The 25,583-nt window shown below is 36.6% G+C and overlaps 1 protein-coding gene across 2 annotated transcripts in view; it reads left to right on the top strand.

Moving 5' to 3' along the window:
- The window catches only part of LOC110478036 (TLE family member 1, transcriptional corepressor), a 136,731-nt gene extending 112,511 nt beyond the window's left edge, over positions 1 to 24,220 (top strand). For both annotated transcript variants that reach the window (XR_014951026.1, XR_014951027.1), the window contains one exon: positions 1,374 to 24,220. The gene's annotated coding sequence lies outside the window, so the exon portion shown is untranslated. The remainder of the gene's footprint in view (positions 1 to 1,373) is intronic.
- Positions 24,221 to 25,583: the final 1,363 nt, after the last annotated feature.

Below are 25,583 nucleotides of genomic sequence, written 5' to 3' on the forward strand. Positions count from 1 at the left end.
GATCTCTGAAGTTCATAAAGTTCAAGCCCACTGCTCAAAGCAGTGGAGTCCTTTTCCCAGCTGGGATTAATCCTGCAGATCAGTCTGTTGTCTGTGCCTGACAGGTACCAGGTTTGCCCACCTGTGAGCCACTAAATTTATAATTTATCTTCAATAGGCCCAATACTGTAAAACCTTATTTGGCTTAGTAGCATTATTATACCAAATTTTGCTGTTATCAATCCTACTTATCCTTAAAAATCACCTTGGCCAAATTGTTATGCTTAACAGTATTTGTTAGTTTAGCAGAACTTTTTATGTTCCTGTTATGTCTTATAACATTATGTTTTCTGCTTTTTCTATTTTTGTTTACTTGTTTTAGCAAGGAACCTCAAAAAGCTAATTGTTTTATGAGAAAAGCTATGCACGTAAAATACCTATTGCTTCAATATTGCTACAAATTATGTTATAGCACCAAAATTTGCAGTCCACATGGCAGTAAAGTATGCAGTAAAGTACTGAGAAGAGCCAGATCCAACTATTAGAGTGTTATTTTTTCATAAAATCGTTTTTCCTGAGAGAGTAAAAACCTGTGAGTTTTTGGTTTTAAACAATTTACTGGATGAAATGAAACCAACATATCATCTACGTATGCATATATTAGCACCAGCTGCCTTTGTAATTTGAACTGCCTGGATTAATCAAGCAACTACCTGATTAAAAATTGGACTAAAAATAAGCAAGTAAATACTTAGCTGTTTTGAACAAGTCAGAGTTTGGGGGGTTTGTGTCAGCACTCTTGCTGTTTTTTTGGCAGCTATATTAACGAGCAGCTTTTCTTTCCTTGTTCAAATAAAAGCAAAACAGCCTTTGAATTTTGTACTCAGAAATTCCACTCATCTGTCTAATGTTCTTTTTTTAATTAGAAGGATACACATATGACTTAATTAATCAAGCCTGTCTTAGGGAATTATGCATTTATTAATGGTTTCTGCACTCAAACACATTATTAAGGGATTTGTGCTAAGTACCTGACATAAAACAACCTAATTTTGCTTGCTTTGCCTAATGTATTGAGAAACGGCTTGTTGATCAGATTTCAAAACATTCATGCTAAGAACTAATGTCCTATTTAGAATGTTTAAAAATGCAGCAGTTTGGCAACTGAGTACTCTGCTGGTTTGCATTTAAAATGAAGTCAGTGCCAGACAAGAAATTAAAAGGATGAAACTTCTTTGACCATGGTGAAGAGAGAAGAAATTAAAATAAGAATTATTGCTTTGCTTTAGGCTTTTTTCTTCCTTTTTTTTTTTCTTTTTAATTAAGTGGAATAAACATATTTTATCAATTAATCAAGAAGTGGAATCTGTGATTGTTTGTTATTGTTTTTTCAGACTGCACATCTGAGTTCAAGAAACACTTCTTCAGTCCTACTTCATGACATGCCACATTACCTGGAGTACGAGAACACTTCTTCTGCAAGTGCGTGACTTCAGTAATATCCCTGTGTCTCATCCTATGTAGGGACTGACTATCCTAATTTTTGTGTATATGTACTATTGCAGCGCTTGATCTAGAGAGAAATGACAGATTCCTGTCCTTAACAAAAGACAATCTGTTTGGAAGCATTAAAATTTGTTTATGAGAGTGATGCAGATGAATACACTCTTTCACACTAATTGATATGAAGGTAAACAGAAAACCTTTTCAGAAAGAAGAAGAACTTATGCTGATGTGGTTAGAAATAGGATATTCACTGTATAAGGAAAATTTTGATCGTTAAAAACCCTCAGCAAGGTAAGCTGGCTTCTATCCATTTAGATCTGGGTCTGAGTCTGTTCAGTTTTTTGGGGCACTATATTTTACTCTCTTTATTGTCCTGCCTGAGACAAAGACATTATGTTATCTCATTTTGATTCTGCTAATCCATGACAGACAGATTTACTTTAACTGGTCCTTCTCCAAGCTGCAGTTTTCTAGACACTGCAAGCTGCAGTTCACCTGCCTGGGGAAATGTGACATATCCCAGTAGAACAAACATTTATTACATTATGCTCCAAGGAACCATAAAAAAAACCATCTCTTGTTAAAGCTTTAGTCTTCATGATGTTTAAAAAAAAAAATTAAATCCTATTTAAGGTTTGGGACTCTTTTACACTGCTCCCTTCTCCACTCCCCCACTTTTCTTTCATACATTGAAGCAACAATTCTTTACTCCTCTGTCTAAAATAATTGGTGAGTGCCCTTCATTGTAACTTTAGGCCTGTTTATCTCTTTTTTGGGTGATTTATTACTGAAAAGTTCACCTGGAACTCCCAGGCAGTGACTGCTAACATTTGCCCATTGGTACTTTGGGTGAATAGAAGCTAATACTGACTCAATCTTCTTTGTTAGTTCAGTTAAGTCTACAGGAATGAGGCACAAAGAGTTTGAAAGGAGTTTAAGCCCCACATGTGTACTTTTGGTCTCATAAAGTGTGCATGGACAGTTTCTCCAAATTTAAATGAAAGCTTGAAAAAGACATAGTTAATTTTGAAGAACCAGAAAAGTGCCTTTGTGGTGTATATGGAAAGGAGAACAGGAAAGGGAAAGAAAGAAAAAAATGAATTATTTTCTAAAGGTTAAACCAGGCATTTTGAATTAATGTTGAAGTCTTATTTCCTCCTCTCTGATGGTTTGCCTGTCACTGAAGAGGATTAAAGCTATATGGGATCTGAACTCATGTAAATGTTAATGTGTTGACCTTATCCTGCTTACTTCATTCTTCTGCTTCCCATGGTAGTAAGGCTAACACTCACAGAATAACTTTTTCAAAATGGACTCTTCTTCCATGTTATCCAGGTTCTCCAAAGAAAAAATCAGCATGAATTGTGGCAAGGTGTAGAGACGTTTGATGAGATGTGTTCAATTTATTTCCAATCTTTGAAAATGCTGTTTATTTGTCATCATTCTTTTTTCTTGCTTTTAACTAGTCTATAACATTTTCATTGTTAAAATAGTGAAATTTCTTATACAAAGTTAGTCAGTAACTTGGTAGAGAATTATGTTGAGAACCTCATACTCAAGTCATGCTAGTCTAGAACAAAGTGCTGCTTTGACATTTCCGTGTCAAAGGAATGCAGTTTTCTGACAATACTGGTATTATGAATCTGTAATTTGCACTCCAAGCAATGATCTGTGACTACTTCAACAGTAGAGAAATGTTGGACTCCACTTTTTATATGAAAAATTATAGTTTTAATCTGGAGGCATTTGAAAGCTGACTGTCAGAGGCTGCAAAATGTTTCACAAACAGAAGATATGTAATTTAAACTTTCATATCTACAAAAATTATGCTAGGATTAACTAAAATAAAGAGCCATAATTCCTTTAGTTTCAATCATCAGAAATTATTTTGAGGATATCTACTTAGAAGACTAGAAAAATTGTGAGCTATGATACACAGTGGTTGTTTATAAATTAAAGTTGTTTTTTCTATTATGAAAACATTATACTACTGGAATAGCTGATTCAATATGCTTCTACACTATAATTTTAGTAATGGCAAACAAGATATATTAGCATGTTGCCTGGACATTAAATGTCTAATTAAAATGAAAGTGACATATAAGAAACTCAGGAATTTTTGGAGGAAGTGTAGGGAAAGGGAGTTACAATCAGTGCGAGAATTCACAGAGGACAAATATTGACAAAATTATCAAAATTTAATAATTTGTAAAATAATCACATATTGTGATTGTTTATTTTGGAGAAGAAAACAGTATTTAATAGTCCATTCAGAAGAGATACATATGGTAAACATGTGAGAACAGTAGAGCTGTAGTAGTTAATGTAGTAGGCAGAAAAAGTGTGTTTGTTATATTGCAAGCAAATTATCAGTAAATTGCAAGGAAATTATGATAGTTCTGGTCTCAAATGGGTTTTCAGTAGGTTTGCAGTGTATTGTGAATTGGTCAAAACTATTTGTTTGTAGCCTAGATATAATTAAAGGTGTGTCTTATATCCTTTGAATCTTGATACTTAGCATTATTTGTCCTTTTTCCACTTCATAAGCTGCTGGTTGTCCTTGCAGAAATCATACATTGATTGGCTATCTCCAGCCAAGCTGATATACTGTTTGCTGCTCAACCAAGCTAGACACCTCCTCAGCTGTTTCTCAGTCTGTGCTCCTGGTATTTTGTTTGTATTTTTTTGTTCTACAGGGGGTTTGGTAATGCTTGTGCTATGTGCTTGTACTGTGTTTTAGCACCCTTAGGTACTAGAAAGTGCTCACAAGTGCTGCATGCAGTCTGAATGGAATTTAGATTTTGGCAACAGTTTCTGCTACTTTATTTTTAGGCTGTTTAGGTAACAGTGCTCTGCATACAAGATTTTATTAGGTAACAGCAAAAGGGTCTGTGTGGCAGATCAGAGGTCTTACTCTTTAAGTAGCCAAGTCTTTAGACTGTTCATGTTAAGTCGTCAGCTGCTTGTGCCTTTTCATCACATGTTTTAACTCCAAAAGCTGTATTTGGCTATACCTTTAGAGTAGCTGTGTTTGCCCATATAAGAAGCACACATGATAGAGCACACATATACCAATACTGCTGTGGGTTTTGTTTTCCTCAAAGACCTGCTAAACTGCCCTATAACTACATTTTCACAACATGCTGTAAGACATGGTGCATGTTCCTAGAAAACCTTCTGGATTGTCTCTTGGCTGGAATTGAAACTTCAGCAGGGCGTTTGTTCCACCAGGAGCACTGATGTCTGATGCAACTTTTAACCCAGGATGTCTCATTTTTCCCCAAGACAAAACCACATTTATGTAATGTGTGCTCGGCCTCCGTAGCTCTGGTCACGGAGAACCTCCAGACACAGTCTTGTGACATCTATTGCAGTTTTCTAAGCGGGGAAATTGTTTAATGATTTTATCTGTAGTGGCTGTAGCCTCTGAAGGCAGCTTGCTTTCTTTCTTTCTCTTGCTTCCTTTTTCATAATAGCCATGTCTTGCACTGGAGCCAATATCTGGCACTTCTTTCCCACTTCTAGCTGTTCCTGCAGCCATCCAAACTCATCTCTGCAATAAAGCCTGGACATTTGTGGCAGCAGTTGGGAGCTGGGAATGAAAGCCAGGGCTTTGAGGCCTGCCAGATCTTTATAAAGTGGTCTGAAGCCTTGCTGTGCAGTACACTCCCAGGCTCGGAGGATGCCTGCCTCTGGCTTCACAGTCCTCCTTGGGCCACCACTGCTCCTGGTGTGGTGGGGAGCACAGCCTGCTTGCACACTCATGGTGTCTTCACCAGTCTTGGAATGAAGAGGCAATGGTTTCATGAGTGCACAATTCTGTTGAGCCTTAGGGAAAGGTATTTTCGCTGCTGGATGCAAAAATACAAATGGCAGGGTAAATAAGACACGTGGCTTGCTAGATGTGCCGGCAGTTTCACAAGGCTGGGTTCAGACAGAGCTTGCAGACCAGAAGCCCACCAAGACTCACAGCTAACCACCCCTCCATTCGTCTTCTAAGCACACAGGGGACATGGGGTCAACATAAGCACTGCTCCTTTTTATGAAGGTGCAGGCTGGTTATGGTATGTGAAATTTGTGCATGCTGAATTTGCTTTATGGGAAGAGATTCAAGCACTGCTGCTCTTTCCCAGAGTCTAGCTGCTGAATGAACTGTCAAGCCCTTGGCTTCAAATCCTTCCTAAGTACATCTTATATGTACATCTTTCAACGAATATAAATCAGCTAATCAAAAAAAAACAAATATGTGGAGTATTTTTTCCTTTTTTTCTAGACATTAATTAGTTTTTTGCATGTGTGTGTACACATACATGCAAACAACTAATCATTCTGGTGGCTACCATTGGGAAACATCCCTTCCTGGAAAAGGTCTGGTTGGCCCAAGTGAAACTAAAAGAGTTTCAGAAATTGCTGGCCCCGTAGATCCATATGCTTGATTTTCTCTGCCTTTGTCAGCAGAGAAGACTGTGAAATATTTTTTAGGCTTCTACAGGTCTTGTACATTTCAAGGCAGTTGGATAGAAGTGCTTGCTATTGTTATCCCATACACATCACCTGTACTAAGTGGGTTAGGGGAGTGCATTTTTTGATAAAAGGACTTTAGTAGGTAATATAGCCTAGGTTTTTCAATATAGAGGAGATCAATAAAGTAAAACCTTGAGACAAGTGAGTTTCTGAGGTATAAAAGATGGGTGCCCTGTCTCTGTAACTTTAGATGAGGTTCTCTGGCTGTAAAAGGGTGCCAGACTTGCATAAGTGCATATTACTGAGTTGCTAATCAGACCTGAATTATGAAAATGTCACTGAACTCATATAATCAGTGTTAGTGCTGAAGCCCTGGATTATTATGGTCTTTTCTTCCAGTGGCTCCTATTTGCTGAACTGTGACTTTACTTTTTCTGCTTCCTTGCCAGTGAAACTTCTAAATAGAAGAATAGTAAAAAGCTTTGTAGAAGGTAGTGCTTTCTTAGTGTACAAGTGTCATTGCTCATATTGAGAAAATGGATACTCTGACTGCAGGTGTTTGTGGAAATGAAAGAGTGCAAAGACATCTGACTAAAAAAATTAATATGCCTAAATTGAGTGGTTCTTCATTCCAAAGTAGATAGTTGCAAAAACTACTGCATGATATTCGGCTGAAGTTACTGTAAAGACTACAGCACAAGATGCTGGTGTGAATTGTTTACTTTTTCTATTAAAAAAGAACAACCAAAAAAACTCCCTTGTTTTAAAAGCACTTAGATTAGGTTTATATTTCACAGCATGGAATTACATTAAACCGTTTTTCATCTGAGGGGGCAAAGTTCAAAGCTTTTCAGTGGTATTTTTAATGACTTTTAGTTAGTGATCGAAAAGTTTTGCTTGGGAAACCATTAAGAATCTTAGAGCAGCTGCTAAAGATATTGTGTCCCCTCACATATTAAAATAGTCTTTAAGTGAAATGTGTGATTAAATTTATGTGTCCTCTCATGCCCTTCACAGGGAAAAATACCCTTAGTCTGCACGCATGTTCTTCTGGGAATCTTTTGCAAATGTTAATTTGGCTCTATACTCTAATGAAATAAAGTTATTGTATACCTTACTTGTTGCTGCTGTTGTTGAAAGAAACATTTGGTTAAATTGCCAGGACTTGAGGGGGAAAAAACAGCTGCTTTTCTGTGCACTGTGAAATTTGTCTCTTAACTTCCTGATATACTTGGCAAGGCTTTTAAATCAATGTTAAATAGGAAAACATCCTGATCAGCTGAAAAGCCTTGTGTTTCTGAAAGACATTTATAAAATAACTCCTGACTATTTCACAAATAACTACATACTGCACTTACTGGAAATGTGTACCATGTGTTTCCTTGGGGATTAAGCTTTTACCTCTCAATACTGGAAAGCAAATAGAATTGCTTTGAATAAAAGAAAAGGCAAGGAGAAACAGAGAACCTGGATACCACAACAGCTTTCACAAATATATATGGAAATACAGGATTTTTTACATGGTGAGCATGGGACAAGGGGTAGGAATCACTGCAGGATGACCGTACTGGACTGGGATTCAGACTACAACAATCTCTGGGGATCTAAATTGCCCCACTCTGAAAATGCTTTCCAACAACACACCTGCCAAGAACATTTTCATTCTACAGACAAATCAATTGGCAAGAATAGGTTAATTTTCTTCTCATGTTAGAGGCCAGGCAAACTTTCTGACTTGTGAAGCACACCATAGCTGCAGACCCCTTTGTTCCAAGTCTGCTGCCATCACCCACTGATGCATCAGAGTTGGGTCTTTCTTGCCCATCCCTCCCACTCATAAACCTCTTATATTTCTCCTCTCAGCTTTTGCTCTGTCCTGAGTAACTTGTAGGAATAACAGAAAAAGTGGAAGTGATGATTTCAGACTTGGCTGTTATGCTATGGCAAAGTTGTCAAGCTGAGGCTCTAAACCTTAAAATTTCTCCCATGCTGTTGCACACTTGATGTGCACTTGCAAAAGAGATGAAGAAAGACTGTGAACAATCCTGGGATAGTATTCTGGCCCTCACTATTTCACGTTTTCATTAAACTGATCTTCCAGGCTTTCTGCCAATTGTTAATTTGAAATTAAAATCTAAATTGCCTGACTCAGAGGATGAGACAAGCAGTCAAGTGGTTCTTCATCAGTTTCTCTTTGCCATAAATGCTGACATGGCGGACATGTGGTATACAAACTTGAATGATTGGGCCACTGAAGGATGTAGTTTTAAATAATAAAAACAAGGATTTATTTTCTCTCTTTTTTGATGCAATGTAATTATTATGCAAAATATAGTTATTTCATCTATGTATTCTACAATTGAGTTATTTTTACAATTATATTAACTGTGCCACCAATTAACAAATTGTCACAAAATTAGGACATTTTATCATCCATCTCTTGGGCACTGGCACTATATTAGAGTTGTAGAGTTAGGGCACAAACTGTGACTGGATGTCAAAGTAAATTTAGGTATCCTGCATCTCTCTATATTGATTTTATTTAATTTAGTGATATTCATGTTAATAAAGAGAGAAGAAGGAAGAAGCAATCTCTCCTGAGGAGATATTCTTCTGCCATTGGTTTTGATGTAGTCTTTGCAAAGAAAAAAACCCTCTAGGTAAGTGAGAGCACTGTATTACTCATCCATACATTCTAGAAAATGTAATGTCTGGTGACATTATTGTGGATACTACATTTTTAATAGAGTATGAAATTCTGCATATAGTTATCATGATAAAAGGCTTCAGATAGACAAAATTTGTTGATGTGTAGGAGGAATTTTTTAAAAGTACATAGGCATCTGTTTATGTGGACATTTTCTGTAAGACCTTAGAATAACTGAAATCTTGATATCCCTTATCATTTACATCCTTTACCAAACCTAAAGTTTAGTTTGAAAATTAATAATTTATCTGCCAATAAAATCTTTATAGGATTTAAAAAAAATAAAAATACATTGCTGCTTTCTTTGTTGGACTAAAGTTATCTCAAGCATTGAGTGTTTCATTACCTCAACCAGACATTTGAGCACTTCAAGAAGCAAAATATTCTGGCAGAGTCACAAGCACAGTTGGTTCTCAGTAACATGTTGTATTTGTGATAAGTGATTATCAAGTATGCCAGTGTACAATATCGATCACTCTATAAGTGAGTAAAGAAGATGAAGGGAGGTTCGTAACACTTGACAGCACAATTTTTGTGTAGTCAAAAGATTCTCCAATCACCAGCAAAAAATCTAACTAATTTATTCTTTGTTTTATTGACAGTACAGGTCTTCCAGAGGGTAACAGAAGAGGATGTGATACTTGTGCTTCTTTTTACTCAATTAGAGCCATCTATTTATTTGAAAGCTGCTTTGGGAAAAATAACTTTTCACATGTGCTACACTGACCCTTGACTGCTCAAGGGCTAAATAATATTATTTTAGAGAGTAAAAGTTCCCATGAGGTATTTTTCAGCATATCTCTGTGGAAATTATTGAATCGCTGGAGAAGCAATAAATATATAATCTTACTATTCAAAAAGTAAATTATATATTCATAAGGAGCTTATACCTCTTCTGTGGAAATTTACTACAAAACTTCATACAGCCATTTCCATTTTCCAAAAATACTTTAAAAAAGCCCTAAAACATCTTTAATGATACCTTTGACCTTCAACTGGTTTATAAATAATGGTAATTCTTCAGATTTGTAAAGAGACTTCTAACTTTCTTCTGAAAATGGGGAAACTAAGTTTGAAGCATTTTATGTTCTTTCAAAAAGAAATTACTGAAAAGAAATGGGATTTGAATCTGAGCTTTTCACATCACCTTGAATAAGTTCCTTCCTTAAATGTGTGCATAAATCTCAGCATTCCAGAAGGTACCCCCATTTCTGTGCTACTACTTAATTTAGGATTAAAATAGGGTTATGGCTAAAATAGGATCTTTCCTAAAATCAGGAAAGTTGAGCCAGTGGCTGATAATTGTTTAGCACACCTGGGTTCAAGCCCTCTGTTGGTTGGCTTTCTCAGAAAGATCTTCAGTACCTGTGAAGGGATGTAAGTAGAACTAGGCATGAAAACCAAAAGTGTGATTCACAATTCGATGCATACCTGTTTAGTTACCTTTCATTTTTTGGCAGTGAAGTTTTCAGTCCCTAGAGATGTGCCAAAAAAGATTTTCTCTTGTTAGTACAGGTGGGTGATTGGTGCCTGAGTTTTATCCAGTATTCAAAGTAAAATTCCTCCAGTATCCACTAGCTTTCTCCCTAGGCACCATCTCCTATAGAACCTGGTCAAGTATGCATGTTTTTCACCTATCTGAAGGAAACCTATGCAATTGAGCTTCATACACAGTACATTAATGACCATCTCTCCCTCTCCCTCTTTCCCTGCTCTTTGCCTTTCTGCATTGGACCAATTATAGTGTATAGTATATGGAGTGAAAGACTTGAGTTTTAGTTTCTGCTCTCATAGACAGAGCTATTTGCATATTTTGAATTAGAATTATTGCAGAAATATTAATATTTATAGCTCAGCTATGACATATAGAACTCCTATTTCATGAATATGGTCTTGCTGTTTTGGAAAACTTAATTGCATGAGACTGTTCATAAATTTGCGACATTTACTGTTACAATCAGAATAATGGTGAATGCCTCAGTGCTTTTGAGTCATTCACATTTCTCTATGATAACTCTTCTTGGAGGGGATTTATTCATTAAGCTGGACAGCTTACTGAATTTAAACTGGTTTTTGTTTTGTGTTCTGGACATTAATTGCTGGTGGCTTCACTTCAGTGAACTCTCATCTATATTTTAGTTTTGGTGCCTGCTTTGTGTGGGATTGCTCTTATTGTGAGCAATCCCAAATTGCTCACAAATTTTCTTTCAAACAATTATTTTTGTTGGCAGTTATCTACAAATAGCACAGAAACCATGTCAAACTCATTTCACTGAATGAAGAAAAATTGTTGTAGTTCATCCTTTCTTGTGTGCTAGTTAGTTCACAGAATGTATTAAGAAAAATTTACTTTTGGCTTGATGTGGGATTTTTTTTTTTAATCAAAAATAAATAACACCACCTATTAAATTGAATATCTCATTATAAACCTTTTTATATATTTCTATTTCACTAGATCACACAAAGGTTGGTTATAACTACTTTCAAATATTGATGATTGAAAAAAATAGCTGTGAGAATGGTAGCCAGTCAAGTTACTTCACGTGCAATGTTCATGCAACTCAGAGTTCATTCAACTAAAAGGTTGCTTGTCTCTATTCTTCTATTCTTCTTGAAGTCCCATTCAACTCCTTTTCTCATCAGAAGAAACTGGCCCAATTTTTAGTATCTGAAATAAAATAGAAGAGATCCTATTAATTTAGGAATCATAAACTATCTTCTTGAGAGTAAAGTGAGAAAAACAATGGGCAAGAAATTGCAAGACATTTTTGAGCATCTTCAGCTCATTTCACTGCTTATGAAACTGAATTCTTCCCAGCGATGTAAAGGTGGTTCAAAATGTTAGGAAGCTGAGATTATAGAGTCCCTAAGGAGGATAAGGAGAGAGTCACTCAAGAAACCAGAGGTTACTAAAGAAATAATACTGGATGAACAAACATTGATCTGTGAAGTTTGCTAAGATCATGAGGCAGCTTGAGGTACTGTGTTAGCACAGGTCAATGTGCTCTGAGTGTACTGGGTGACATAATGGGGGACTCACTCTTGCACAGGGTCGATAGTTTTCCTCTATTCTCCCTATACTGATGTGCACACATTTGTCAATCTGAATTGTGCAATTTTCAGATTTTGCTTTATGAATTTTGTCAGTCTCATACTAGATTTGTACAGTTTTCCTGCTAATAGATGTCAACATATAAGAAATATTTCCCTTTTTTGTACTTTGCAGAGATTCTTGGATATAGTCCCTAATAGAAATAACTCATAAGTATGATTAAATTTGAAACATAATCTGTGTTTCGGAGGTGCTAAGCCTTTATGCAGTTGTGGTCAAATGCTAAAAGGTAGACATTCTTCTTTTTGTTATTGTGAATTCTCCAGAAAATCGATTCTTCCACTCCTGGCAAGGATGTTTAATATTTTAATATTTAATATTTAGTTTAATATTCAGATGTGGATGATCCTTAGAATCAATCGTGTTCACTGCCTATCATCATCTTCCTGATCATTGCAGCTCAAGAGGGGTCTGCTTATCTTATTCAAATAAGAGTCCACACACTTTTACAGAGTTCAGGAAGATGATAAATTTCTTTCTTTTTCCAGAATAAATCTGTGTCCACAGTGATGTATTATTACAGATGGCAGTCCTGATTCTGAAGGACAAAGCACTGTATCTTAAGAGAAGAAAAAAAATCAATCCTATATGCAGGCTTCAAATGTGATAGTTGTAAAATTTCTGTTCCAACTATGGCTGTGTGTCATTGCTTGTGGCAAATTAAATTTAGGTACATTTTCCTGAAAATAATGGGGCTGTGAATGCAACCTATTACGCAAAGAACTGTAAATGCAGAAAAATTAAACCAAGTAATGTAAAATCCAAATATCATTTATGGTGTAACTCTTATGCAGTTGGTGACTAATTTCAGATTGGAATGTTTTAGGGAGAAACCTCAGGGAAAAATTTTCACACTTTGCTCATGGGGTGAGCCTGCAGAATGTGAACATTAGTACTTTCCAGATAACCTTCACACTCTTCTCCACATACCAAGATAAAAGTTCTCCATGATATTTCAACTTTTTATCAAGAATTGAAGAAATATTCTTGTCCCTGTCTGAAAAGGCCGTAAATAATTGGTTGTACTTTTAACATGTATTCTGAGTCTGTATCAAAATATAATTTTATATAGTAAGGAAATGAAGTAAAGAAACCAAGCTGACATAGTCTTTGAGCACCTTCTTAGCATTATTTTACCATGCCATTTTCCTACAAAATTTAATTTAAATTTTCTTTTATCTATAGTTTTAGAAATTAAAAAATGTCAGCCCCAGGCATCCTGATTTCCTGCCCTTTACAAACATTGTATTTAGCTCTTGCAATATAATATGCTTATAAGCAATGTCAAGATGTCATGACCCTGTAAATAAATTGCAGAATGACATATCTGAGGCCTCTCTTTAAATTAGACAAAACAAGATTTTGGGTTAAAAATCTATTAATGAGATTGTATGCTTCTCCTCTTCCTCAATTCCCCCTGAGAATTTTTTTTTTTATAATTAAAAGTGTTTATGCAATGGCAAACTGTAGTTGTACTTGTTTCAGTGAAGGTATTTTCAAAACCATAGAGGATCTTACCCTTTTGAAAGAAAAACTATTGAGAATTATTAGAGTTTCAAACCATATTGTCATGTAGAATAAAGATGATACAATTATAATTTTTTCCCCATCTTTAATGTTGAAATGCAAGTAACTGGGGATTTGTGAGTCCAGTGTTCAAAGGTATATTTAACATTTATGAGCAAAAAATATTTGTTTTTTAATCTCACAGGCTACAGGATTCACTGTCTGAGTAAACATATCTCTGTATGCCAACTGCAATCACATTCTTGCTGGCCTATACAGGTCACCTTTTGTAGCCTCCTGCCTGTATCCATTTCAGCAGTTTTCAGTGAATAAAGATACAATCTATTTCTGCATGTCAAATAATCCTTAGCAGTCAGAAAATTCTAAGAGAACAGTACATTGCTTATTTGGCTGATTGCATCCAGATAGAAATCAAAACTGTATGCTACATTCTAAAATCAAGTGCACAGAGGCTAGATTTTGTAAGCAGTGTGGTCGGTTATTTGCATGTTTCCTTCCTTTTGCCCTGTAGGAAGGTGTTTTGTCTTGGAGATGAAATAAGTAAGAGCTAAACTAATTAACTAACCAGCAGTGATCTACAGTCTCAGCATCTTACATTCCTGAAGATTTACCCCATTTTGAATACACTGCCATTTCCCTCCAGGGAAATAAAGATTGCTGCCTATTAAAGATGGGGACAGAAAAAGGCACCTTCACTGGAGACAGCCTGTACAAGAAAATAATACTGTAATCATTCCCTCCAATCAGCTGAAAAGGATTAAATCTTCTGCTTCTAAAGTAATGTTCCAATTGAGCCTTGGGGAAGAATAATTCATGATTAGGGAGAAGGCTGGTCTAGCAAATGTGAACATTATGTCCGTTACTTAAACACACTTCCTGGGCTGACTGCTAATGTACCCAGGGGACCTTGCAGCAGCAGCAACTGATAGGAGCTATGAAATAGGCCGACAAGGACAAGAAGTATTATCATCTGCATTCAACAGCACTACATAGACTTTACCACTGTTAAATCACTGCCTTTGGTAAATAGCCCAGATAACTCATTTTAATAGAAGAATTCTTCTCTTCTTTATGTGTATTAAACAACAGACTCTTATGAGCTGTGGCAGTGTATTGATTCCTGGGAAAGGCAGCGTGAATACCAATTCTGTAATTTATGCTGTTTTGTGGCTCTGGCTGTATTTGTTATGCATAGTGTATTAAACATTCAATAGCTCAATTTAATCTTTGCAGCCAAATTGCACAGCATATCATGCCAGATAGTGGTTGTTTCATATACACAGCCCATCTGCTTCCTGTTCTATAATTCATTCAGCAGGCAAAGTTTCTGGCAGCCTGAGGCTACCATACATATATATGTGTGTATATATATGTGTGTGTGTATCTGCACACACATACAGACAGAGACATACATGCAATACCTAATGGTATCAGAAGTGTTTGATGCTCCTTCATTTTTTGGTGTTACTTTATGACTGAAAAAACCCACTAAAACCATCACAAAAAGTTGTGTCTTAGAAAGGTGCATTCTTAATTTTAAAGGAGTTGTGGAGGTAGTATTCTGAACTTCAGCTCTGTGGGTGCTTTTAAAGGCTAGTGGTAATTCAAAGTTAAGCTAAACCAAAACAAAGCACTTTTTTTGTTCAGGAAAAAGAGCTCTTTCCAAATAGCTCTAAGGGCACACTAGTCCTAAGGATAGAGCCATACTGAAGCCCTAACCTATACACTGGCTGTTATGTTTCAGTTGTCCTATTAGCTTTATGTATGTCCATTGTGTATATGTATGCAATGTGTACTTCTCAAAAAATTGCTTTTAAGTAATCCTAACCATTGCAGCTGGGGCATTAGATTCCAGCCTGAGCTGGGAGCTACAGCTGGTAGCTATGCAGGACACATCTCCTGACAATTCTGAAGGGGAATTGGTGCCAGAGGTTTCTCCCTCAGCTTTCAGATGCTGTGTGTTAGAAGCCTTGGTGAGCTGCAGGCTGGTAATATCTGCTGGTATTGGCAGGTAGGAAGTATTCTGAAGTGGTGTCACGTAGCTAAAGGTCTTGTCTTCCTTATCCATGAGGAGTTCTGATAAAAGACACCTTCCAAATCTACTTTACATTTCTTTCTGTCCTCCAGTTATATCTTCAAATTATCTCCCTCTAGTAGTCTATTTGTGATTTTTACATCTATTTGGAACTAAGAGTGGTATCTTGCTATGGAGAAACAACATGTTCTCCACTTTAGATGTACCTAACATTATTTGAAACTACTGTTAGTTGCAGCTCCATTAAACTTGGAGGTTGGGCCTGCAGTGTTAGGGGATGAACACATCTTTAATAACATAATCCTTTCTGAATGGAGCTGGAAGTGAATGTAGATACTGTAGCAGAATTGAGACTTATAATGGTGTCTATTGAGTCCTACTGGGGGAAGTTTGAATTGATTTTTATCTCCCTGCCTTCCTTCCACACAGAGTGGGTATAAGTTGTAACAAAAGTCACAGCTTCAATTCGAAATTTCTAAGTAAGAGCTACTTTTGGGGTTATGGTTCAGAACTGGCATACTACATCTGTGTTACAGGCTTAAATCATTAGGTGTATACTTAAATTTGAGATCAGCGACAAGAAGAGTAAAGCATATTTTATAAATTATTTTGTGCTTGTGCCACTTGGAGCACAAGTCATGTGTGTTTCACTTTCTTACTTTTCATCAGCCTAAGAATGTACTTTACAGTAATAAATATGAAAATAATTTTCTTTTTTTTAGACTGAATTAAACTCAAGCAGAAGGATGTAAGCAAGTATAAGAAATTAAAATAAATACAACCTGGGGGGGACAGCATTTTTCTAGTCACTAAAGTTTAGAACTTCAGAAGTTACAAACTTAGATAAAAACAGTATGATGTAAAAATGATGTAAAAAGGTCTGGTTTGCTGAAAAAAAATTTAAAGTAAAAGGAAACATGTTAAGGGTGTCCTCCACATGGTATGGAAAATTTTACCATATGTGTATGAAATAGTAAATAGCAGTTAAAAATGACCCTAGTAAAATTAGACAGTGAGAAAGGTAAAATAGTTGAGGTAAGAACACAAACCCAAGTCCTTTGTCCCCTGCATTTACTGTTGCTATTTCCTTCTTGCATTGCATTTCCATACTGACATGCCAAATGCTCAATTGCTCATGTCAAAAGGAAAAATGCTAGGTTTTATTTTTTCTTTGCTATCAATGAAGTGTACTGTTAATAACAAATTTCTGTCTCCCTTTCAATACCTCTTCTATACAATATGCATCTGTTCAATGTAGCTGCATGAATGTACATAGTGCTGCAAAGATTGACCATTTTCCTATGAAATCTACCAAAGTTTTAGCTTCTTCAGGGATGACTACAAATAACTTTTGTGTGGTTGAGCTTGAATGTCACAGACTCAGCTGCACTAAATTAGCTCCCACAACTTTGAAAATTGTATTTGAAAGACAAATTACTGTATTAAGATTTTCCTTTTAAGCACATTCCCAGCTGAGCACAATGGTGGGAAGAGATCTGGCAAATTTAAATAAGTATATATAAAAATAAAATTTAAAACCTGACTTATAACTATTTATATGTTTATTGTGCAATATGTGTAAGAGAGTAAATGATTCTTTTAACTGTATCACATGAGATCAAAGAGGCTTTCTGCATGGAGATTTTCAAGGGTTTTGTTCAATTTATGATAGCAAAAACTACTCTGAAACTAGCTCTGCAGGTTTCAATTTCAAACGGAGAGTCACAGTCTCAAAGGTGACAAAGGACATGACACAAACCACAGTCCCAAGAACTTCGGAAACACATAGTTTTCAGAGAATATAAAATGAAGATAAAGTTGTTCAAAACATATTCCTTATGATGGCTGTGTCAGACTGAGATGCTACCTGAATTGTGTCAGAGAAAACATACAAGATGAATAAAGTTTTCATTTAGATGAATGTTTAGTAACTGCATTGCCTAACAGATGTCACCTAGCTAATACTATTGTAAACTTATACAATGCTATCACTGAGGGTTTGTCATAGTAGGGAGCTTTCCATTTTTGCCTGCTCTGGAAGAAGGGGGTCCCAACTGGTCTTAAAAAAAAAAAAAATATAGGTGCAATAACTGACTGTCCACATATTCCACTACACAAGCTGTATCAACTTGTTATAGATGAGTTGAGCAGGGTTTGAGCCAGTAAACTAAAAGGCAAAAGAAGGCATTTTTGCTATCTGATTTTGTTTTGATGAGGCAGATGGTGCATACTGGCAGCTTGAAATGTCTATGTATGTTACAGCACTACAGCTTTGTGCTGTGTAGCATTCACTGTGCTTGTGGCTGTCCCCAGGGAGTGAAAACTTCACCTGACTTACTGGACTATGTACTTGAGTTTGGAGAGCAGCACTTGGTCTTGCACCTGTGGATGTCAATGTTTTTATTAACTTCCCCGAGACTGATGACTGACCCTGTTGCTAAAAAGTCCTCCTAAATTGCTTCATTGCAAATTTGAGGCATTTAGAAATGCAGAGCCAATGCTTTTCTTCTCTTGTAGCCAACTCAGTTGTTTAATTGAGCTCAGATCTTTGGCCATTAGCAAATATGAATGCAGATCTTAAATTTTTATTTTGACACTGTGAATAGATTCTGTGCTTTCGCATACTTCTGCAAAATGCATCCAAGAATGTGACCTGAGCACACAGCTGAGAGTCCTCTTCATAATGAACCAGCCTTGATTTCAGTAGCTGTATTTTATATATTATGATATCCTACTGACTTGATCAATTGTGGATATATGGAGTGCAGCTCCATATTACAGAATAATTACAAGACAAATATTTTTCCCTGTATATACTGTGAGATAGAAATATTTTCACTCCCTCTAATCATATTTTCTGACAGGAACTGCTGACCAAAATTGACAATTCTACTGTTGCATACCACCGGTTAGTAAAATTTTTAATTTTTTTAATAGTTTTTTATTCAAACATCCAACACAACCAGTTCGATGGTACCATGCACTATTGTTTTATTCAATATAAAAATCACTACAAAGTTATGTGGTAGTGGTTTCTTTCCTCTTTCCCTTCTGTGGCTTTAAATACAACCACAAAACTTGCAATCTTGAATTATCTCCAGGGTCAAATGCATAATGTAACAACTTACCTCCTGTTTGATTTCCAAACCCTGGCACTCTGGGAATATATCTTTATTGTTGCAGTGTTGACTTGTAGCACTACAGGCTAACAAATCAATTCCTCCTTCAAACCATCCTATCACCTGTCAATATGAAATTCTAGCAATTACTAAAGTGGAATGGCTGCAAAGCATCTGAAAAACATTCCCTATTGATTAGTTCATTGCTCCAGAGTATGATGAACTTGTTTAAGAAAAATTGATCTGGCAAATTGATTTTTTTATCAAGGAATCATATGAATGTAATTTAAGTAACAATATTTTTGCCCTCGAGAATGTGTAATATATATTTGGTGTATGTACACATAAATCACAAAGAAAAAAAAAGGAAAAAAAAAAGAAAAGAACCATCTTGGGGTGATTTTATGATGATAATCTATTCCCTAATAATCTTCTTTATGCCCAGAAATGGCAGTTGTATCTTTAAGACGGACCCGGGGGAGGGATATGGAGACTTGGGGCTCCTCTGCAGGTTTATTCAAAGTTTCTCTCCCCAGCATGCTTTTGTGCTTTCAGCTGTGGTGTGGATTGTTGCATCACTGCCTTCACCAGATTAGTTTTTTGCTAGCTCAAGCAACAACTTTCTTTTTTTATTCCTTTCCCCACTTTTTCCCTGGACTCCAGCAGCAATCCTTCAGCTTTTTGGTTTTTTTTCCTTGAACTGTTTTTCAGCTTTTTTTTTTTTTTTCAGTCCTATAGAGTAAAATAATGTAACCCATATTGTTATAGATGGATAATGAAATAATTTGCTCTAGCAATTAAGGGATGACTATTGTGTGACTATCAAGAAAAGCTTTAGTGATGTATAGTTATGTTATTGTAGTTTAGATGTCCTCTGTTCTCCCCATAGTTCCCTTCCCCCCCCCCCGTCTGTATTGTTGCCATCAGACAGCCCGGGTTGTCTAGGACAGGTAAAAAGAAGGCATGCGCATGTGCCCCTTCCATGGGGCAGTTGGGAATGGAAAAGCTTGTTGCTTGGGGGATATGGCATGGCAACACCTGATCTCCAATCAAGTTATAAGAAAGTAGTCTCCACTGATAAACAGCAAAGCAGAGCTGACTGACAGACTCCGTGAGAGTCCAGGGTTGGCTGATGCAACCCCCAGGAGTATAAAAGACTGAGCATCCATCTTGAAGATGAATCGGCCACATAATAACCATGAGGGAAAATTTTTCCTTATGTAGTCCTTTTGTTGTATTTTTATTAAGGTTTAATAAACCTATTAAATTTTTAAAGTGAGCAGTTGCTTCTCACAATATCAATCACAATTTTCCATATACAGTGCTTTGAAAGGTATTGCTCCCACTCAGGGCATGCAAATGATCAAAGACTTAATAGTATATTAGAAATAAATTTCTCCCCACCTTGCCTTTTCCTCTCTGCACCATTTCAGGTTTTAAAACAGTATAAAAATCAATGTTGAACAAACCCAGACTCATCCTACAAATCTTGTTCCCGAAGTTACTTTACCTTAGTGTGTGAAACCCGCCCCTAAACAATGCAGCATTGAATCTGCTGTGTGTTCAGGTCATGGTCATTTTTCACATTTGATATCTATGGAAGTTCTTATATGCTGAGAAATCACAGAGTTTGCTGGGTCTTTAGTGTTTCTGTGTACGTCTATATGCCAAGTATCAACATTTTTTCTTCAAAAATATTACATTAAATATTTTAAATATCCATGAATGTACTGAATTTGAATGACAAAGACAGCAGTAGCAAAACTCATTAAAAATTTCAAGTTGTCAGATTTGTTGTTAAAACAAGGGACTTGTTTTTTGAATATTTTCCACATAGAATGTGACACAAGACTGTTTACGGAAAAATTGTGTCTTATATATCGTGATAAGCTATAATGAGGAAAACACACTCATAATTCTAAAGTGAAATAACAAAACATATTTAGGATTGTAGAATCATTTACATTGGAAAATATCTCTAAGATCATCTAGTCTGACAATTAACCCAATACCACAAAGTCCTGCATTAAGCTATGTCACCATGTGCCATGTCCCCATGGCTTTTAAATACCTTAAGGATTAAATATCTCAACTACCTCCCTGAACTTTTTCAGTTAAGAGATTTTTCCTAATGTCTATCCTAAAGCTCTCCTGGAGCAATGATTCCATTTCCTCTCCTCCTGTCACTTGTTACCTGGGAGAAGAGACCAACCTTTGTTCCCCCAAGCCTGCTTCTCTCCAGACTAAACACCTCCTTCTTCCTAAGGTGCTTCTTATAAGGCTTGTGCTCTACACTTTTCACCAGCTCATTGCTCTTCTTTGAGGGCAATAAAGCAATAGTGAGAGGTGATTAGCAGCAGCATAGCATATCAGCAAACTGATACTTGAGCCCAAAAGAAAGTATACCCATTGGAAATCAGGAAACTGCTTATTTCTGTATTGTGACCTGATGCAAAGGTAAACATGCAATAATATGAGTTTTGTCCATAATGTGCTTCATAGTTCAGTGGATGTACATCATGTTTGAACCACCTTTGTATTAAAAGAAAAACCTGTCAAAAGGATAAAAGAGATGAGTGCCTCAATTTCACAGAAGCAAGCAACTGAGATATAAATTGTTCTCTACTGTGGTAGACTGTTAGCTTTTAAAAGGCACAGTAATCAGTGAATGAACAAAAGAGCTTGCCCTGGGAAATTATGCCTTTCAGCTTCTTTTACTTTAAAGTTTATTTCCCCAGATGTTACATGGCATGCTTGTTTGCAATGTCAGAGTGTTAATCACAGTGCGAACCACTGTGATTTTCTGGAAGGATAAATGAGCCCAGAAACGTTCTGAGTTCAGATCAAGTTGAATGCCATGATGGTGATCCAGTCTGATTTTACATTTAAATCAGTGCTTAACGGGGTGTTTCATCTGGCTCTCATGGGATAGCAATTTCATTTGAAATTCAAAACTTTGCTCAAATTATGATGGTTGTTTTATAAAGTCATATGATTGGTAGATATTAAGAACATACTTATGAAGTCACAAATCAGAGCTACATGAATGGTTTGGTGAAGTGTAAAATGACCTACATTGCAGTACTTTGAGGTTTCTTCTCCTTAGAAAAAAGCAAGAACACTCACTTTTAGAATTTTTGAATGCAGCATGATTATAAGAAGCTTTTCTTGTCAAATGTCTGTGAAGCTTTAAAATATAAACATAGAGATGTAGCAGAAAATAACTTTTACATGACCTTAGTTGTTCTCTAAGAGGTGGTTTACTCTTTGTGATGACAATGCATTGGTTCCCTGCCTCTTTTTCAGCCTCTTTACAGGCATGCATGTTTTGGAGACTTCTAATCCCCCAAACTTTTGAAATAAGTCAAAGTACTACTTGTGCATCCTTTTTTAAAAATTGGTTTCATGACATCAGTTTTGAAAGGAAACTGCTGTTATTTAGCGTTCAATCTATAAATATTTGTTGAGGGTTACGTTTCCTTCCTTTTGTTTCTTTTTACTTACAGAATTTTTCCCCACAAGTTGATAGGAAACACTAACAACTGGGTAATTAATAAAACAAAAGAAGTGGCCAAGCTCAGGGGAGGAGGGCGTCTGCTTGCACTTCTCTAGTCTGGGAGTTTCTCTCCGAGGGGCAGAGATACCCTGAGAATTGGGCAGGTGAAGGACAGGGCTGGGGCAGCTGCTGTCTCTCTTTCTCTCTCTCAGCTTTGGAGGACGACGGTCGGAGCTGCTGCTTGGGGAAGGGAATTCATTGCTGCCGCCAGAGCCCAGCCTGGTCCTGCTTCTTCTGCCACGGGGTGAGCTTCTGTTCCTGAGAGCAGCCACTGAACTGAGACCTCATCATCACCCACCCCACTAAAAGAGGGACCCATCCCCGTCTGCTCGGGTGCCTGGATCCTGAGCTCGCCTCTCCCTGCCCTGCTGGGAGCTGGGCCGCCTCTGCCCCACCCTTGATGCTTCTTCAGCACTGGTCCGAGTTTTCGCTGCACTGTGCCCCCGCTCCCCGGCTGCCGAGACTCCTGCCATCCCAGGCTGGTGCTCCTCAGAGTTCTCTGGGGCACCGGGATCAGCTGCCCGGGGGTTTGTGAAGTGAAGCCTCTCTTCCCTCCCTTCCCGGCCGGGCTGCGCCGCCATCACCGCGCGCTCCCGCAGCCGCAGCGCCCCCTGCAGGCGCGGGGGAGTGCTGCACCTGCCCGCCCGCCGGGAGCCAGCAGCGCCCCTGCTGGCCGCGAGCGGAACTGCACGGAAGGAAAGCGCCCGCGGCTGAGCAGGCGGGGCCTGGGCCCGGGTTCTGTGTGGTGTCAGCGCCGGAGCTGTTTGTTTGCTTATCATACACACCAGTAAAGGCCTGTTATTCCTATTCTCATCTCTTTGCCTGACAGCCCCTTAATTTCAAAATTATAATAATTCAGAGGGAAGGGCTTTACATTTTTCATTCCAAGGGAGGCTCCCACCTTCCCTAGGAGACATCTGTCTTTCAAACCAAGACAGTATTCTACAAAGTGTCAAAATAATAGTCACCTGAATGTCTTAGACTAAAAAGCTACATTTTGCTGTCTTAGAGAGGCCAGCTTTGTAAGCATGTAATGTCTTGTTTGGTCTGCACCCATGATCCTGGGGTATTAGTAGCTTGGCAACATTCCTTCTTATTTTGTAAGAACACAGTAAGCTTAAGCTGTTCATAAATTCTTTCTGAGAAACATGTCTTCAGGGTTCACTTGGAAAGGCTCCTGTGAGTTGTTTATCTGTCCCCAGTTGTTCCAAAAGGAAAAAATGTATTATGGTTAACTACAATAACCAAACGGAAAAGTAAAGAAAGTTGGCATTAACTGATTAGTGTAATTTGTATGTGAAATTGTTTTGATCAGTCTTGATCAGGATTAAATTTTTGACTGAATGATGACAGAACAGCTAAGAACGAAAAGCAAACAAATTGAGACTCAATGCGTCATGAAAATGTGGGAATGCATTGTCCAAAATATTTCCATTTAATGAATAATTAGGGTTCAGTTGTAGAATGATAATTGACAAAGATTATGCAGGAAGTTAATAGGTCACTAAGAAATCTAAAACAGCATAAAATGGAAGCTGAAATAAATGCTACAAGCATGAATATGAATGTTCATTTTTACTTTTGAATTCACTCAATGTCATTAAATCACTGAACAAAATTTTTCCTTTACAGGCCTAAGATACAGAATTTTTGCAAATACTGAATTTTTGTTAAATACTTAACCCTGCTCTAACAAAGAAAGGTCTTACTTCAGTATCTAATCCTGAAGGTTGTGCTGGATATTGATATTTTAAAATGTTTACAATACTGCAACATTGCAAATTAATATGAGCAGATATATCTGCTGAAGCTAATGCCCACTGATACAGGAGACATTTAGAAAATTGTCTTCAAATTGCAATCTTATTATGTCAGTACTTGTCACGTTTTACGTGTGTCTGGTGATTGAAAAATGTAAACTAATATTACTGTTGGAATATAATGATCAGTCTCTAGTAATTATTCATTGCACTTTTTGGCATTTCATATTCCCAATTTAACAGTTTCTTAGGACATGAATACTTCATTTTCTCTTTGTTGTAAAAATTCTGGAATTAGAGCGAGTCTTGAAATTGTTTGTATAACTAGTTTTTTTTAAATTTTGAGACTGTGCATTTGGGGTCTAATTTTGGAAAAGAGCAAAGGAAGCACCCAAAACAGTAAGAGATTCCATTCTTGATGCATACCTTGTTTAATAAAAAGCTTGATGTACCAACAGCTTTGTCTTCGTCCTTGGAAAATTTCCGTCTGAATTTAGATAATTTGAAAATATTTTAAAGATTTTTAAAGATTTTTACCTCTAGATTTTTGTTTCAGTAACATAACTTCAGTTATGTTACTACCCTGTTCTTGTTACAGTAGTTTTTAAATGTGGTATGTGTTAGGAATTGCAGGCAAGCACCTGCAAGTATTTTATATATTTACTCAGTTTAATGTACTCTGATATTTTCTTTTTCTCTAGTCTGTCTGCTTCCTTCCTCTCTAACTCTTAAATCTGCTTCTCAATATTCAAACTTCAGAGACTTCAAAAATTCACCTGAAACAACAAAATCACTGTAACAGACCCACCAAACTATCCTGTGATTTCTGACCATGTACCTTCTGACCCTATATGTCTGATAAACAAGTGTAGAGCTGTCCAAATTCCTCGTCTCTTGGGCTGTCTCTTTTTCCCAGTACAGTTGCTTTGAGATGTAGCAACTAATCTTTGTTATAACTCTGATTCATAATTCAAGTAATTGTGTTGGTAAGCAGGCCTGCCTCTAAAACATGTCCCAACATGTGCTGAACACTATAGTAAATGTTTCACTGAAGACAAATACAGAGGAATCTGATGTTTAATGACCTTGTTTTCCATTGTTGGTTTTGGGGAGATTGAAATTTTATTAGCACAGAAAGTCTGGAGACGAAATCATAATATGTTGTTATTGTTATTAGAAATACAGAATTAGCTATAATAACTATTCTATTTTTTCTAGTGATTTTCCTCAGTCTCATACTTTCTAGGCAATCAGAACTGAAGAAATGTATTTTTAATTCAATACCTAATTTAATTCAATGGTAAAATTATCTTTGTGACATCCATGACTGGATTTCTTGTTTCAAACATGAAAATACAAGCCAGAAATATAACCCTCACATGTAATATGGTTTGTCATATTATATGTATTTGTGGCTGATGTTAAATACTTTATCTTAAATTGATCTATAGACCACTCCTGACCCATTACACAGAGGTGATTTCTCCTATAATTTGGGAGATTTTGTGCGTGACACATAACTAAACTCTTATAAAACAATAATAGAGTTTCAAGAAATATTTCTTTAAGATGATGTTGAAAGGATGTTTAATCCTAAAAAGAAATTTGTGGAATTAGAAGTGGTACTGTATTTTAAACAAACTTAATTGAATGGAATTTGTAGTCTTTCAACTTGTTATAATTCTCTAGAACTGACATTTTATATCACTAATCTTCCTTCTTTTTTATAAATCTCAAATACTTATTTCACAAATAGAAATAAGTATTTGCTTGTATTTTAAATGCAAAATTGTGTTGTTCTTGGGATAAAATTCCTCA

Source organism: Lonchura striata, chromosome Z (genome assembly GCF_050655825.1).
Source record: "Lonchura striata isolate lonStrDom1 chromosome Z, ASM5065582v1, whole genome shotgun sequence".
Lineage (NCBI taxonomy): Eukaryota > Metazoa > Chordata > Aves > Passeriformes > Estrildidae > Lonchura > Lonchura striata.